The following is a 15084-nucleotide window of genomic DNA, read 5'->3' as shown; positions in this document are numbered from 1 at the left end:
TTGCCTCTGGATGAACAGGACCCCGATCGATCGAGCCGGTTGCCTCTGGATGAACAGGACCCCGTGGTGTGGAGGGCTGGATGAACAGGACGACCCCGTGGAGGGTTGGATGAACAGTAGACGGTGAAGGGGTCGATGAACAGTAGCCCGTGGAGGGGTGGTTGAACAGGAGCCCGTGGAGAGGGGTGGTTGAACAGTAGCCGGTGGATTAGCGCGCGGTGGAGGCTGGATGAACAGGAGCCCGTGGATGAACAGTCGCATGTGGAGGCTGGAGGAGGTCGATGGTGGATGAACAGTAGCCCGTGGAGGCTGGAGGAGGTCGACGGTGGAGATGAACAGTATCCCGTGGAGTCCCGTTTTGCGGTACGTCACACCCCTCCCGATGAACAGGACCCCCCGTTTCGACCGTAGCGCTCCAACACAAGCCCGTTTCGTTCGCTTTGCAGTACGCCACACCCCTCCCGATCAACAGGACCACCATTTCGACCGTAGAAGGTCCGTTTCCTCCGTTTTGCGGTACGCCAGACCCCTCCCGATGAACAGGATCCCGTTTCGAATGTGGCCGGTCGAACACAAGACCGTTTCCTCCGTTCTGTGGTACGCCAAGCCTCGTTTCCATCGCCTGTTCCGTCCAAGCCCTCCCGATGAACATGACGACGCATTCCCTTCCGACCCAGCCGGTTGGCTCCCCATGAACACGATGATGATGTTGTTTCTCCATTCCGACCCAGCCGTGTACGCGAGCCCTGGCCGTACGTATATATGCGCAAGTAGACGTTCGAGACCCCGCCCGTATGTACACTTACGTGGCCGTATTTTCTTTCTTGCGCACTGGCCGCTATACGTACGTGTACATGCTACGTGCGCGCCTCTAGTACGATACGTGCGCGCCTCTACTATGACACGTGCGCGCCTCTACATTGACCAGTATATATGTACGTACACGTTCACGACCAGAATGACAACGCTACATAAGCTTCGACTAGGTAGGTCCCGACTGTCAGGCACTTCCTTGCGTGTGAAGATGTAGCTGGTGGGTCCCAGCAGTCAAGGGGGCGAATCGTTTTTTTTTTGCCCGGACGCACTTCTTTGCGTGCGAAGGTGTAGCTGGTGGGTCCCATCCGTCAGGGGGCGAATCGTTTTTTTTGCCCGGACGCACTTCCTTGCGTGCGAAGGTGTAGTTGATGGGTCCCGGCAGTCAGGGGGGAAACTTTTTTTTTGCGAAATACGGTGGCCCGTCCGGTGGTTCCCCGCTGTCAGGTGGAGGAATAATTATTTTGCGCGTAATAAGGAGGCACTTCCTTGCTGCGGCCGTGGACCCAGCTGTCAGCCTATCGACGTACAGTCCATGTCTGATGGAAGCTGTTCCTTGACCACGTTGATCACGCCACGCCGAGAGCACCAGGGAGGTGGATGACGGCGAGGCCTAGGAAGGGGACGATGTGGAACCGGGGAAGACGCGGCAGTGGATGCCCACGCGTAGAGGAGTACGAGGGTTCACTGGTTCGCTGCGGTGTGAGGCTGCCATCGCCGCAGAATAACAGGGGGGTGTGGGTGAGTAGAGGGATGGCCTGGCCAGCGATGGGAGTAGTAGGCGGCGGTGAGGCCTCCGCCGCATCGCAGTTGGCCACGGGAGGCAGGAGCACGAGGCACGACCGGCGCTGGTTTGGGCGGCTGGAGCAAGAAGACCAGAGGTTGAAGAAGCACTACGGTCGTTGGATGTACATCGTACGGTCACTGGAGCTAGAATCGTGCATATTGACTAAGTTGACAAAGCTCTCTGTCCCGTCAACTTAGTAGGCCCACAAGTCAGCCTGCCACTATACTGGGTCCCAGCTAACAGGGGGAGTATTCATTTTTTTTGTGCGTAATAAGAAGGCACTTCCTTGCATTCGAAGATATAGCTGGTGGGTCCGAGCTGTCAGCGGCGGTAACGTTTTTTTCGCGAAATATAGAGGCCCTTTCGGTGGGTCCCTCATGTCAGGTGGAGGAATCATTATTTTGCGCGTAATAAGGAGGCATTTCCTTGTGTGCGGCCGTGGACCCAGCTGTCGGCCTCTCCACATACAGTCCACTTCAGATGCATGTCGGTCATTGACCACGTTGACCAGGCCGCGCCGAGAGCACCAGGGTGGTGGACGATTGCGTGGCCTAGGAAGGGAACGACACGAAGGCAAGGAAGACTCAGGTTGTTTCCCACGCGAAGGGGAGTACGACTGTACGAGGGTTTACTGGTTCATCTACCGTCGCCAAAGAATAACAGATGGTGTGGGTGAGTAGAGGGATGGCTAGGCCAGCGATGGGAGTACGGTGGGGTGGTGAGGCCTGCGCGGCAGCACAGCCAGCCGCGGGGAGGAGGGAGCAGGCAGTCCCACCGGCGCTTGTTTGAGCGGCTGGAGCAGGAAGAGCAGAGATTGAAGAAGCACGACGGCCGTTGGATGGACATCCAACAGTCACTGCTTGTGGGTCAACCTTTTTTTAGGAAAGCCTCAAATCCGTGGAAAACAGAATACAACCCATCTGCCATTATTTCTAATAATTTACGGCCCATTTGCTAATTCTTAAGGTTTTTTTGGAGCCCATATTCTTTTTGTTAGCATTACAGCCCATATTGTGGCCACGGTTAAAAAATTATATGAAATTTTGCATATTTTGGTGCGGTCCGAACTATTTTTAATCCCGAAATTTCGACTCACATTCAAACTGATTTTAAAAATAAATGTATATTAATATAAAATCCAACAAATTCTCCATGCATAAAAATTAATGTAATTTAAAATCTCAAAATGAAAAAAAGATATTTGAAACTAATTGCCAGTTTGATGTGTTTTAAAAATATACAACCCATTTCTCATTACTGATGGGCCATTTTCTCGGCCAGCCGAATGAAAGCTCTCCTCGTCTTGAAAGATTTGCAGCCCAACAGGCCTGACAAAGTGACTTACTTGGTAAATCACAAATAAATTGGGTTGTGGCCGTGGACCCAGCTGTCAGACTCTCCATGTACAGTACTCTTCTGATGGAAGTCGTTCCTTGACCACGTTGACCACGCCGCGCAGAGAGCACCACGGCGGTGGACGACGGCAAGGCCTAGGAAGGGGACGACGTGGAGCTGGGGAAGACGCGGCAGTGGAAGCGTGGGTGAGTGGAGGGATGGCCTGGCCAGCGGCGGGAGTAGTAGGGGGCGGTGAGGCCTCCGCGGCATCACAGACGGCCACGGGAGGCAGGAGGAGGCGGCACGATCGGCACTGCTTTGGGCGGCTGGAGCAAGAAGACCAGAGGTCGAAGAAGCACGATGGTCGTTGGATGGACATCGTACGGTCACTGCAGCTAGAATCGTTCATATTGACTAAGTTGACAAAGCCCTCCGTCCCCGTCAACTTAGTGGGCCCACAAGTTAGCCTCCCACCAAGGTGGGTCCCAGCTAGCCAGGGGAGTATTCATTTTTTCTGCTTAATAAGGAGGCACTTCCGGTGGGTCCGAGATGACAGCGGGGGGAACATTTTTTTCGTGAAATACGGTGGCCCGTCAGGTGGGTCCTAGCAGTCAGGGGGCAAACATTTTTTTCGCAAAATACGGTGGCCCGTCCAGTGGGTCCCTGCTGTTAGTTGGAGGAATCATTATTTTCCACATAATAAGGAGGCACTTATTTGCTGCAGCCGTGGACCCAGCTGTTAGATAGTCCATGTACAGTATACTTCCGATGGAAGTCGTTCCTTGACCACGTTGACCACGTCACGTTCCGTTGCATGCAGGCGTCCATAGGCATGGTGCGTCCCCACTGTCAGCCTCTCACGTACAGTCATCTTCCGATGACTCTCGGTTGTTGACCACGTTGACCACACCGTGCCGAGCGCACCCAGACTGGAACGACCCGGAGATGGGGAAGACGGGGCATTGGAGTTGTAGATGGAGAGGAGTGGGAAACTTCACTGGTTCGGGTGCGAGGCAGCACAGCCGCGGTGCCGCCCACGGGAGACAGAAGCAAGAACAGAGGTTGAAGTAGGAGCACGGCTGTTGGATTAACATCCAACGGTCCAGCTGCTAGAATCATTTGTTGATTAAGTTGACAAAGTCGTGTGTACACGTCCGCTTAGTAGGCCCACAAGTCAGACACCAAATCTGACGGGTCCCAGCTGTCAACGGGATGAATAATTTTTTTCGCAAAACAAGGAGGCACTTCCTTCCGTGCGAAGATACAGCCGGTGGGTCCTAGCTGTCAGGTGGAGGAAACACTTTTTCAGCTTAATAAGGAGGAACTTTTCTTGCGTGCGACTATGGACCTCATGGGTCCCAGCCATCAGGCTCTCCACGTACAGTCCTCTTCCGATGACTCTCGTTTGTTGACCACGCCGCACCGAGCGCAGCGAGGCGATGGACGACGGCAAGGCCCCGGACGGGAATGACTCGGAGATGAGAAGACGCGACAGTGGAGTCGCAGATTGAGAGGAGGAGAAGGGTTATAACTGGTTCTGTTGCAGCGTGGGGCTGTAGTCTGTGGAAAATAACAGGAGGTGTCGAGGGGTGGAGGGATAGCCTGGCCGGCGGTGAGGTAGCGCTTTGCAGCATGCGTGCTAAGCAGAACCGCTAGCCGCCGGAGGCCGGACCAGGCGGTCCCGGCGACGCTGGAGGAAGAAGACGAGAGATTGAAGGTGCATGCCATCTGTTGGATATAAATCCAATGGTTATGGATGACACAATCATTTTTTGACCAAGTTGACAACGCCCTGCGTAGGCTTCGACCTATTGGCCCACATGCCAGCCTGCAAAAATATGGCATATATTTAACCCATGTTTTCTAGAATGTACAGTTCATTTGTTGGGCTGGGTGAACAAATAATTTCGTGTCAATCAGGCCCATTTATATTTTGTAAGAAATCCCAGCCCATTTGCACTTCCTTGAAATACACGTATTAGGTGGGCTAGTTATATATATATAATGTTATGTTAGAAGGAGCAATTAATATCAAAGAATAAACCGGAGAGGCACATTATATATATATATATAATTAACAAATTAGCGAGTTATTGCTCAAAATAAAAATGAGCGTGTTATTATTAAATTGGTCCTTAAAATCTTCGCAAGCTTTTGTATGCAATTACCAGGATTTTCCTTGCGTGTTCCGTTTCAAAAAAAGGATTTTCCTTGCCTGTGAGTCAAAAACAACCAGGATTTTCCTTGCCAACTTCTGTTAAACATTTACTTTTATAAGTTAATAACACGTGAGATGTTTTTATAATGTATATATAAGTCTCTATAAAATATATGATAATAGTAATAATATAAATATATATAATGTGGTTAGAAGGGAAAATATAAATTGGACACAACATTATTATTCTTATATATAGATAAATAGAACAGAGATCTGTGTTTTATACCCCACAGTAGGCATACTAACAAGTTCACACACAAATACAACAGAAAAGGTAAACATTCGTATCAAACTCAGGTTCACAAGACATGTTCATATTCATAGCCAACATTCACTATCAACAACTCAAAAGATTCATATATACACAAGCTATCTATGCATCCAAATGATTGATAGATCACACAACAATATTCATACATAATTCATAAAAAGATTCAGATATACACATGTTCAGTATGTTTACGCATCCAAATGATTGAGATCACATCCAATATGATCCATGGACGAACTTTAATTACCTAGGGTACAGACTGGTAAATAGTGTTCAATCGGAGGTACTTCTTGCTAAAATTAGTTCTTGTACGAGTAAACTTTCGAGTACAAAAGAGGCAGCACAGACAATCTGAACTTTGCTTGTAGGTTTATTCTCAAATAGTGGCCTCGTGCCGAGGGAGGTTTGAGCAACTTGGCCACTACTTTCATCCAACTAGTTTACTGGCTCATCTTGGTCCTGTATCTCGCCATCTACATTGCAGACGAGAAAGGAGGCAGTTGAGAAAATGAACCTCCCAAATTTTTTGTGCAGTTCAACTGAAATGGAGCATCCTTGGCGTGCAGACTGATTAAGTGCCAGATGAATATACGTGTCAACCAACTTGTCTGGAATCTTTAGACTCCATGCCATATAGTTTGCTACCATATGTGCCGATAACCAAAAGGCACAAGTTGGGAGCAAAGACTGGATTGCGTTTTTCTGGGCTATGCACCAAGCAATATTTTTGGCGTTCACTCTCCTAATACCTGGAGTTTGGCAATTGGTTTACACCGGTTGATACTCGAATGAATATATGCACTTCTTCTTGTCAACATCGATGCTTGTCTAAGTGAACTTTGGAGTACATTTTGATCATTTTGTGCAGTTCTACTGAAATCACCCGATGTAATGATTTGCCTGCGAGTTCAAACTCCAAATTACTCCTTTATGAGATCGGCAAACAGTATCATAATACCAAATTACCAATACATATGACAGGCACAATAATCAGGATAAAGACCAGTACCAACCTGTGTGAGGTAGCATATCAATTACTATTTCCTTTGACTGGAAGCCGAGATAAGCCAAGCGACTGACAGCAAAGGAAGAAAGCAAGCTGAGATTAGCGACTAACAAGAAAGGACGGAAGCTGTCGAGGCAATGAAGCACCCACAGTTTTTGTGCAGTTCCACCAAAATCGAGCATCCCTATTGGCACATATATTGAGAGAGTGAGATTACTGTAATAGTGGGACTAGTTGATGAAACATACACTAACAAATAGAAGCACCCTCATTATCTTAATGGGTAAAGTTAGCAACATAGTAGTCTTGCTTAAAGAGAGGTATTAGTTTATTTAATCAGTGCCAATTAGCTCAACACTCAAAGCATTGCCATTTATCATAGGTTGCAAAACTTTAACGTGCAAAGATAAAGGAGTTTCTCATGATAGTAGCACAACACAAATAGAGATGACAGCAAACTAATATGGATGAAGGCCTTAGGCCCGTACCAACCTGAGAAAAAAAGCTTATTCATGTAGTCCCATAAGAGATGATAAAGCACTCATTGGAATCACACAATAGTATATATATTTTTGCACTTCAAATGTATGGTTGAAATCACTCTTGTTTACCAGTGCTGAGATTATATCGAAAGATTATCAAGAACTTCCAGCAGAGTTAAAGCACTGGCTGGGATACAGTTCATTGTATTGTCTTGTGTAGTTCCACTAAAATGTATGATTGGCACAACATGATCCCTGTTTTCACAAGTAGGAACAAGGTGAAACCTTCATTAGCTTAGTGAGAAAGGATAGGAAGACATTAGCATATTACTCAAACAGTAGCATCAAATTCATGATGGACAATACGCAAAACATTGCCTCATTGAACCAATGGCAATAAATTGACATGCAAAACAATAGCACTATTATGTCATGACACTAATAATATTCCCTCCCTGCTCCACCACATGATTCACCTCCATAGACAAACATACACACGTACATGATTCAGCATAGGGTCCTACTAAAGATTTGTTTAACTCCAACAGGAAAATTAGGCAGTAATAAATTAGTGGTACTTAAGTACTCCTAATTAATTAAGTGAGACAGCAGAAGTGGAAGGGCTCCCTGGAGGATCGTCTCACATGTAAGGTAGTCATTGCCAGAGCCCTTGAATGGCCTCGATTGAGGCCTCTGGCTTCAGCAAGATCGCCTTGACACTGTTTATTCTTCTTATTCTTCCTCTTAATGCTCTGTTTCTCTTTCTCCTCACCTGTTGATGAAACCAAGTACATGATTGGCCTTCTAATTCAGAATTGGTTTTGTCAGTGAGGGAGTACAAGTGTACTAGTAAAAAATAGCATTATTTTCTCATGGCAGTCGAAAAATAGAGATGAACACATGCATTAAATATCATTCTTACCTAAAGGAAGGTTATGGCGCCAATATGGATGATGAGGATTGGAACACAGATCTCCCTTTGTGCAGTTCCACCGAAATGAACCAACTGTTCCATTCTGACATTCCAGTTAAAAAACACAAAAGTCACTTCTTTTAAGAAGAGTTTTGTGCAGTGCACCAAAAGGTCACAACAGCAACCAGGTGAATTGGATATCCCTGTTTGCACAAAAAGGTACAGAGGAAACAGTCAAAGTCTCAAACAATTACAGGCAAAAACATTTGGCTAAACTTGTCATGGCTTATAACAGTGGCATGGCTTCATTTTTACCAGGGACATTAGATTAAGAACAACTAAATATTTGGTATAAGGGCATGGGAGAGTGGGTGCACCAGCAGTCCAGCACCATGTACGTAAACAGGGGCATAAAGTGGTGATCCATAGTTTGTTGCCCCGAGAAACAAACATCCAAGAAACATATCTAGGTTGGTCCCATTTTTGTTCACTCTAGCCACCTACTCCTATGTGTGGATAGCAAATCTAGTCCTGGTCATACCACTGTGTACAGCGTTACCCCTATATTTCCCTTTTCGACCAATAGACCGGTTGGATAACCAGTCTGTACTACTTTCACCCCCTTTCCTTCCTGTTTGTACCAAGTCCGATGTACATACTAAATTCCCCCACCCCCACTTTATTTCCTGTTTGAACCAAGTACTCCCTCCGTCCGGAATTACTTGTCATCAAAATCGATGTGTCTAGAACTAAAATACATCTAGATACATCCATTTCAATGACAAGTATTTTTGGACGGAGGGAGTATAAGATTCGACTCCATGAAGTAGCTTTACCTCTAACAATAGAAGAAAAAAAAGGTGACGTTGGACCATCCAATCAAGAGGGGCTGGGAGGTAGAAAATGATGCACATGCAGCAACGTAGCGAGCTGGGGAACTAGAGCTAAGGCGGTTTTGAACGAAGATATACCTGAAGGTCGTCGGGATGTGGATAGGTGGGCGGCGGGAGGCCGGATCCGCCCACAGGCAATGACGAAGGGATCGGAGGACCTCCCGCGTCAGTGCTCGGCCAGAGATAACGGTGCGGCCGGCAGTGGGTCTCCTCCCTCGCTGTCAACGACGGCCTAAACGTTGCCCCTCCTCCCCTTCACCGGCGGAGGGGGATACGTCCAAATCTGTAACCAACGGTGAGGATAGGAAGCCAGTGTTTTTTGAAGGGAGAAAGATAGTGAATAGAGCAACAATAGCAAGCAAGCACGGAGGCTCCGGCCTATATATACGTAGTGGGATAGTTTTCCTTTTTCACTCCATCAAAACAATCGTTTAAAATTGTGTACTACTACATGCCAGGTCGCGGTTCTTTTCAGTTGTTGATTGTTTTTTGAGATAGCTACCCACTTGTTCCAAGTGGTGTTACGGTGTGCCAGGTCGCACTTTGTAGCGTTCAAGTCGGGTACTACAAGTCCCTCCATTAAATGAACAACCACCCCCTCGTAAAAGTTGTGAACAAGCCCACGGCTAAAATTAGCGGAAACGTGGGTTGCTCCAACATGCATTATTATTTATATTTTCTACTCCACATGTCATAGACACAAAAATAATGTGTCATAGACACAAAAATTGTGGCAAGATTCCCTTAGGCAAGCCAAAGTGTGTCTAACAATTTGAGCAACTCAGGTTAGGCAAGTGTGGCAAGTGTGGGAAAAATAATGTGGCAACATAAGACAAACATAGTCACAATCCAAACAGCCCCGTAATAGTTTGTGACATGCTTGAAAATTTGGTTAGTTAAATTTATAGTCAAAATTTGGCAAGGTGCATCAAATCAACACATGCAAGTATCAAAAGGAAAGTCATGGCATACATGCATGCATTGTACTCCCTCCATTTCCAAATATAAATCTTTTTAAAGATTGCAACAAGTGACTACATACGAAGCAGAATATGTCTACATACGAAGTAGTCCATTTGAAATGTGTAAAAAGACTTATACCGAGTGCAGTGCTTTGATGTGTCGCGTCAACTCGTACAAGACCGAGAAATTTGATTACTATAACGCCCTCTCCCTCGCGGACAGAGCTCCGGTGCCTTAACTGTACCTGCCTTTGGCTGCATGATAGGAGGGCCAACCACCTGTTGGGCTCACCTATCATAGACGCAAAGGCAGGAGCAGTAAGTAGAAGCTTTCGCTACACGCTATCCCTCCCGCACGAGGTGGACGGACATGCAGCAGTGGATTCGATACTGTAGAAGTAGGAGTAACATCATTGTTCGTCTTCTCGAAGAGGTGAAGAGCCAAGTGCAACCCGAACGTGGCAGTTGTGAACGCTCGCGTGGTGCGGTGCCTTGGAGCATGCATATAGTAGCCAGGCTCTTTGTAAGGGCATTCTTGTCCCTCTGTAGTTTTGGTGATTGATGACAATGCCTTTGCGGACTAATCGTGTGTATTGAGCTTTTCAGATATATCACGACTAAACACAAGACGATTTGATGTCCCTCGGAGATTATAGAAGACGGCCTTTCTCTACGGTTTGGTTCGGTGGAGTTGAGTCATAGAAAATCCGTACTATTAAGAGGGGGTCTGCTTTGGAAAGGTTTGGGTGGAATCTCACGTACACATTCCCTTCTGCACCGCCTTTCCTCGAGCTCCTCGGAGTGTTCCTCCGTCTCACCTTGTCTCTGCGAAATGAAGGCCTCAGTCTTGCTCTTCTCAGGCTAGCGGTAGTACTGCTCTTTTGAGTGGTACTACCGTAGGAGCCAGCGGTAGTACCGGGCTCCGGCACGGTAGTACCGTAGGCTCCCACGGTAGTACCGCTCATCCGAGCGGTAGTACCGCGAGCTCTGATCTGGCACCGCTCTCAAGCGGTGGTAGGCGCGGATGTAATTTTTTTTGCATCCACGCTCCCCATGGTAGTACCGTGCTGCGGCGCGGTAGTACCGTGGCACTAGGCCAGGTTCCATAGCAGGAGCGGAGGTAGGGGCGGATGTAATTTTTTACATCCGCACCCTTCACGATAGTATCACACCCTCGGTCGCGGTAGTTCCGTGTCGGATTTTTGCACGACTTTTTCTCAGCGGAGGTAGTCACGGATGTAATTTTTTACATCTGTGCCTACCTGGCCTGGTTCGTGTCTGCCTTGCGGAAGTACCGCATGGGGCCATGGTAGTACCGCTCCTGCGGATCTACCGCGCCCTCTCGGTGCTCCTTTTGCCTGGTCTGGTCTCTGCCATGCTCGCGGTAGTACCGCGGTCCACCGTGGTAGTACCGCATGCCAGTGCGGTAGTACCGCGCCTGTGGAGTGGTAGTTCCGTGGATCGCGGGCTGAGTGGTGGGTAACGGTTGGAATTGACCCCCCACTATAAAAGGGGGTCTTCTTCTCCAAGAAGACACACCTCTTCCAACCCTAAACTCCATTGTTGCTCCAAGCTTCATTTTCGGCCGATCTCTCTCCCTAGCCAATAAAACTTGTTGATTTGCTCGGGATTGGGTGACAAGATCCCGATCTACACTTCCACCAAGAGATATTCGATTCCCCTCACTAATCCCTAGCGGGTCTTGTTACTCTTGGGTGTTTGAGAACCCTAGACGGTTGAGGTCACCTCGGATCCATAGTCCATTGTGGTGAAGCTTCGTGGTGTCGTTGGGAGCCTCCAATTAATTGTGGAGATTGCCCCAACCTTGTTGTAAAGGTTCGGTTGCCGCCTAAGGGCACCAATAGTGGAATCACGGCATCTCGCATTGTGTGAGGGCGTGAGGAGATTACGGTGGCCCTAGTGGCTTCTTGGGGAGCATTGTGCCTCCACACCGCTCTAACAGAGATGTACGTCCCCTTAAAAGGAAGGAACTTCGGTAACACATCCTCGTCTCCGTCGGCTCCACTCTTGGTTATTTCGTGCCTTTACTTTGCAAGCTTATTTGTATTGTATCCATTGCTTGCTTATGTGCTAGTGGTCATTGCATCATATAGGTTGCTCACATAGTTGCATATCTAGACAACCTATTTGTTGCAAAGTTTAAATTGGTAAAGAAAAGCTTAAAATTGTTAGTTGCCTATTCACCCCCCTCTAGTCAACCATATCGATCCTTTCAATTGGTATCAGAGCCTCGTCTCTTTATTAAGGACTTAGCCGTCTGAAGAGTATGGTTGACACCAACGACGGTGCGGAGGAGCACTCCGGTGTGAATCCTATCTCGTCTACGGCCGATGGGGGAACCTCGGTCTCCCGTGAGGAATTCAATGTGGCTTTAGACACATTGAAAAACTCCATGACGGCCGAGGTTGAAAGCATGTTTACTAAATTTCTAAAAGGACTTAAACTGTCCACCTCGCCGATGAAAGTGGGTGATCCCACTAACAAGGTGACGGATGCTACCTCCGACAAGGGGGAAGCTAACAGTGAAAAGGGTCCTTCTACGAGTGGTAGAAATGGCTTCGGCATCTTTGCCCATGTGGAACCTCCAACTTATGGTGGACCGATTCCCTCTACTCATTTAAATCATGCCGGTCCTCCTCCTAAGATTGTGAAAAATGAGGATTTTGATTCTTGGGTTTATCGTTTCAAGCGTCATTTAAAACATGTGAATACTAATCTTTGGAGAATCATTGAAGAAGGTTTCTATCCACATGACCCAAGCAACTTCACCCCTCGATAAGCCGTGGATAATCAATTCAATGAGAGTGCTCTCTTCATCATCCAAGATGCAATCCTTCCCGAAGATCTCCCTCATCTTCGACCTCATGCCATGGCTAAAGAAGCATGGCAATGTGTTGTGTCTCTCTATCGAGGAAGTGCTAGCATTCAACGCTCCAACTACGAAGTGGTGCAAGATGAAGCCGATGAGTTTGCAATGAAAGAAGATGAAGAACCTCGTGAGCTCTTTCGAAGAGTGACCAAACTCGCGGTCTCACTCCGAGATCATGGGAGCAAGGACACGGATGACAATTGGATCAAGCGCAAGTTCCTCAAGGCCATGATGCCCTACAACAAGGCCATGTCCTCCGTCATTCGTCAGAGACCGGACTTCCACTCCATGACCTCAAGTGAAGTGTTGGATGAGTTCGTTGCAATGAGCATCTTGGACAAGACCGCCGACAATGCGGTGCTCCGTTCTTAAAGGGCAAAGAAGCCCAACCTTTCCTTGACGGCCAAGGTTATTATGGAAGAAGAGGAAGAAGAGGAATATGAGGAGAGCAACCCTGAAGACATGAAATATGATTATCATGAACACATGGCTCTTGCCTCAAGACAATTTTGGAGCAAGAAGAATACAAGACCCAACTTCAACAAGAATAACTCAACTGGCTTCAAGAGCAAGCAACAAGTTAGAACTTGTTTTAACTATGGCAATGTGAGCCACTTCGTTGCGGATTGTCCTTACGAGAAGCGGGAAGACAATGGTGGCAAGTTCATCCGAAAAGACAAAGCCAAGTCCTTCTCCAACAAGAACAACTTCACCAAGAAGACTCCTACTCGTGGGTTGGTGGTTCAAGAAGAATACCGTGAGGATGACGATGATGATGAAGATAGTGAAGCAATGGCCATGGCATCCATTGCCATTGCCACAACTCCCTGGGTGTCTCTCTTCGATTCACCCAACGAGAACATCACCGCCAAGTGCCTCATGGCTAAAGCCACTAACAAGGTAACCCCCAACATAAAAAAACACCATTATTCCTAATTCGTCTTTGACGGTTGGTGTTGATGATGGTAAGGGGTCTAATGAGGAAGTAAATGAATTTGAGTCCTTCATGAGTAAGCTCAAGGGCAAATCCAAGAAGCACTTTGTTGCTCTCTTGGAACAACTTGGTGAAGCCAATGACATGATCGAGGCTCACGAAGAAACCATCTCTAAGATGGAAGGTCATAGTCATGACTATGCCGATGAGACTAATGCTCTTGAGGAAGAGCGTGGGCATCGTTTGGCTCTTGAGGAGTCACAAAACGATGACCATGCCAAATTAAAGAAAGCTCTTGATCATGCTCTTGTTGTGTCTCGTGTGCTAACTTCTGAGAAGGCTAAACATGGGGTTGATCATGCTAGACTCAAGGAGGAGTTTGATGTACTTGACAAGGCCCACAAGGTCTTGAAAGGTGCTCATGCAAACCTCAAGGAGTCTCATGCTCAACTCCAAGTTAAGCTAACCAAGGAAAAGGCCACATTTCCTCACATGGTCTTAATTGATAATTCAAATGCTACTAACCCATGTTGTGAGCATGTGCATCTTGTGGAGGAGAATGCCAAGTTGAAGGAACATCTCAAGAAAGGTCTTGTGTCATGCATACAAGGTGAGAAGAACCTAAATGACCTTTTGAGCAATCAAAAGGAAGTTGTGGCCAAGGAGGGAGTTGGGTTCTCACCCAAGTCCAAGAACAAGAAGAAGAACGAGAAGAAGAATAACATGACCAAACGACCTCCCCCGCTTAAGCAAACTTTTGTGAAGGAGGGAGAGGGTGCTCCTAAGGAGAAGAAGAACAATGCGAAGAGTGGTGATGCCAAAAAGGGCAAAGCCATCTCTCCCAACAAAGCTGGCGACTTTAACCCTTCTTATGTGTTGTTCCGTGCTAGTGATGGGCATGTTTATGCTAAGTTTGTTGGTTCTTCTTATGAGTACATTGAATGGTCTATTTGGGTTCCTAAGACCCTTGTTACTAACATCAAAGGACCTATTACTAAATGGGTACCTAAAACCAAGTATTGATCTCTTGTAGGTGTTTGCTTCCAGTGGAGGATCATGGTTGCTCGATAGTGGAGCAACAAATCATATGACCGGGAGCAAGGACTTGGTGGTGGACGTGAAAAAGATCCCATCTATGCCCACCAATGCCGAGTAGGGTGATGCCTCACATTCTAAGGTATTGGGTCTTGGCAAGGTTGTCATTTCTCATGATCTAACGATCGAGAAAGTCATGCTTGTTGAGTCCCTTGCGTTCAATTTACTTCCCGTTCGTCAACTTTCACTCATGGGCTTTGCCACCTTCTTTGATGTTGATACCGTGGCCCTCTTGTGGAGCAAGACTCTTAAAGTAGCCTTTGTTGGGCATGTAGAGAACGATCTCTATGTGATTAACTTTTCGGAGCAACCCACTAAGACCGCGACATGCATAATGGCTAAAGTTGATGTGGGATGGCTTTGGCATCGCCGTTTAGCCCACGTCAATATGAGATCTTTGCAAAGTATTCTCAAGGGGGACCATGTCCGTGGACTAACAAATGTTAGCTTTGCCAAAGATCGTGCTTGCAGTGCTTGTATCG

Source organism: Triticum dicoccoides, chromosome 5B (genome assembly GCF_002162155.2).
Source record: "Triticum dicoccoides isolate Atlit2015 ecotype Zavitan chromosome 5B, WEW_v2.0, whole genome shotgun sequence".
Classification (NCBI taxonomy): Eukaryota; Viridiplantae; Streptophyta; class Magnoliopsida; order Poales; family Poaceae; genus Triticum; species Triticum dicoccoides.
This window is presented reverse-complemented; position numbering follows the sequence as displayed.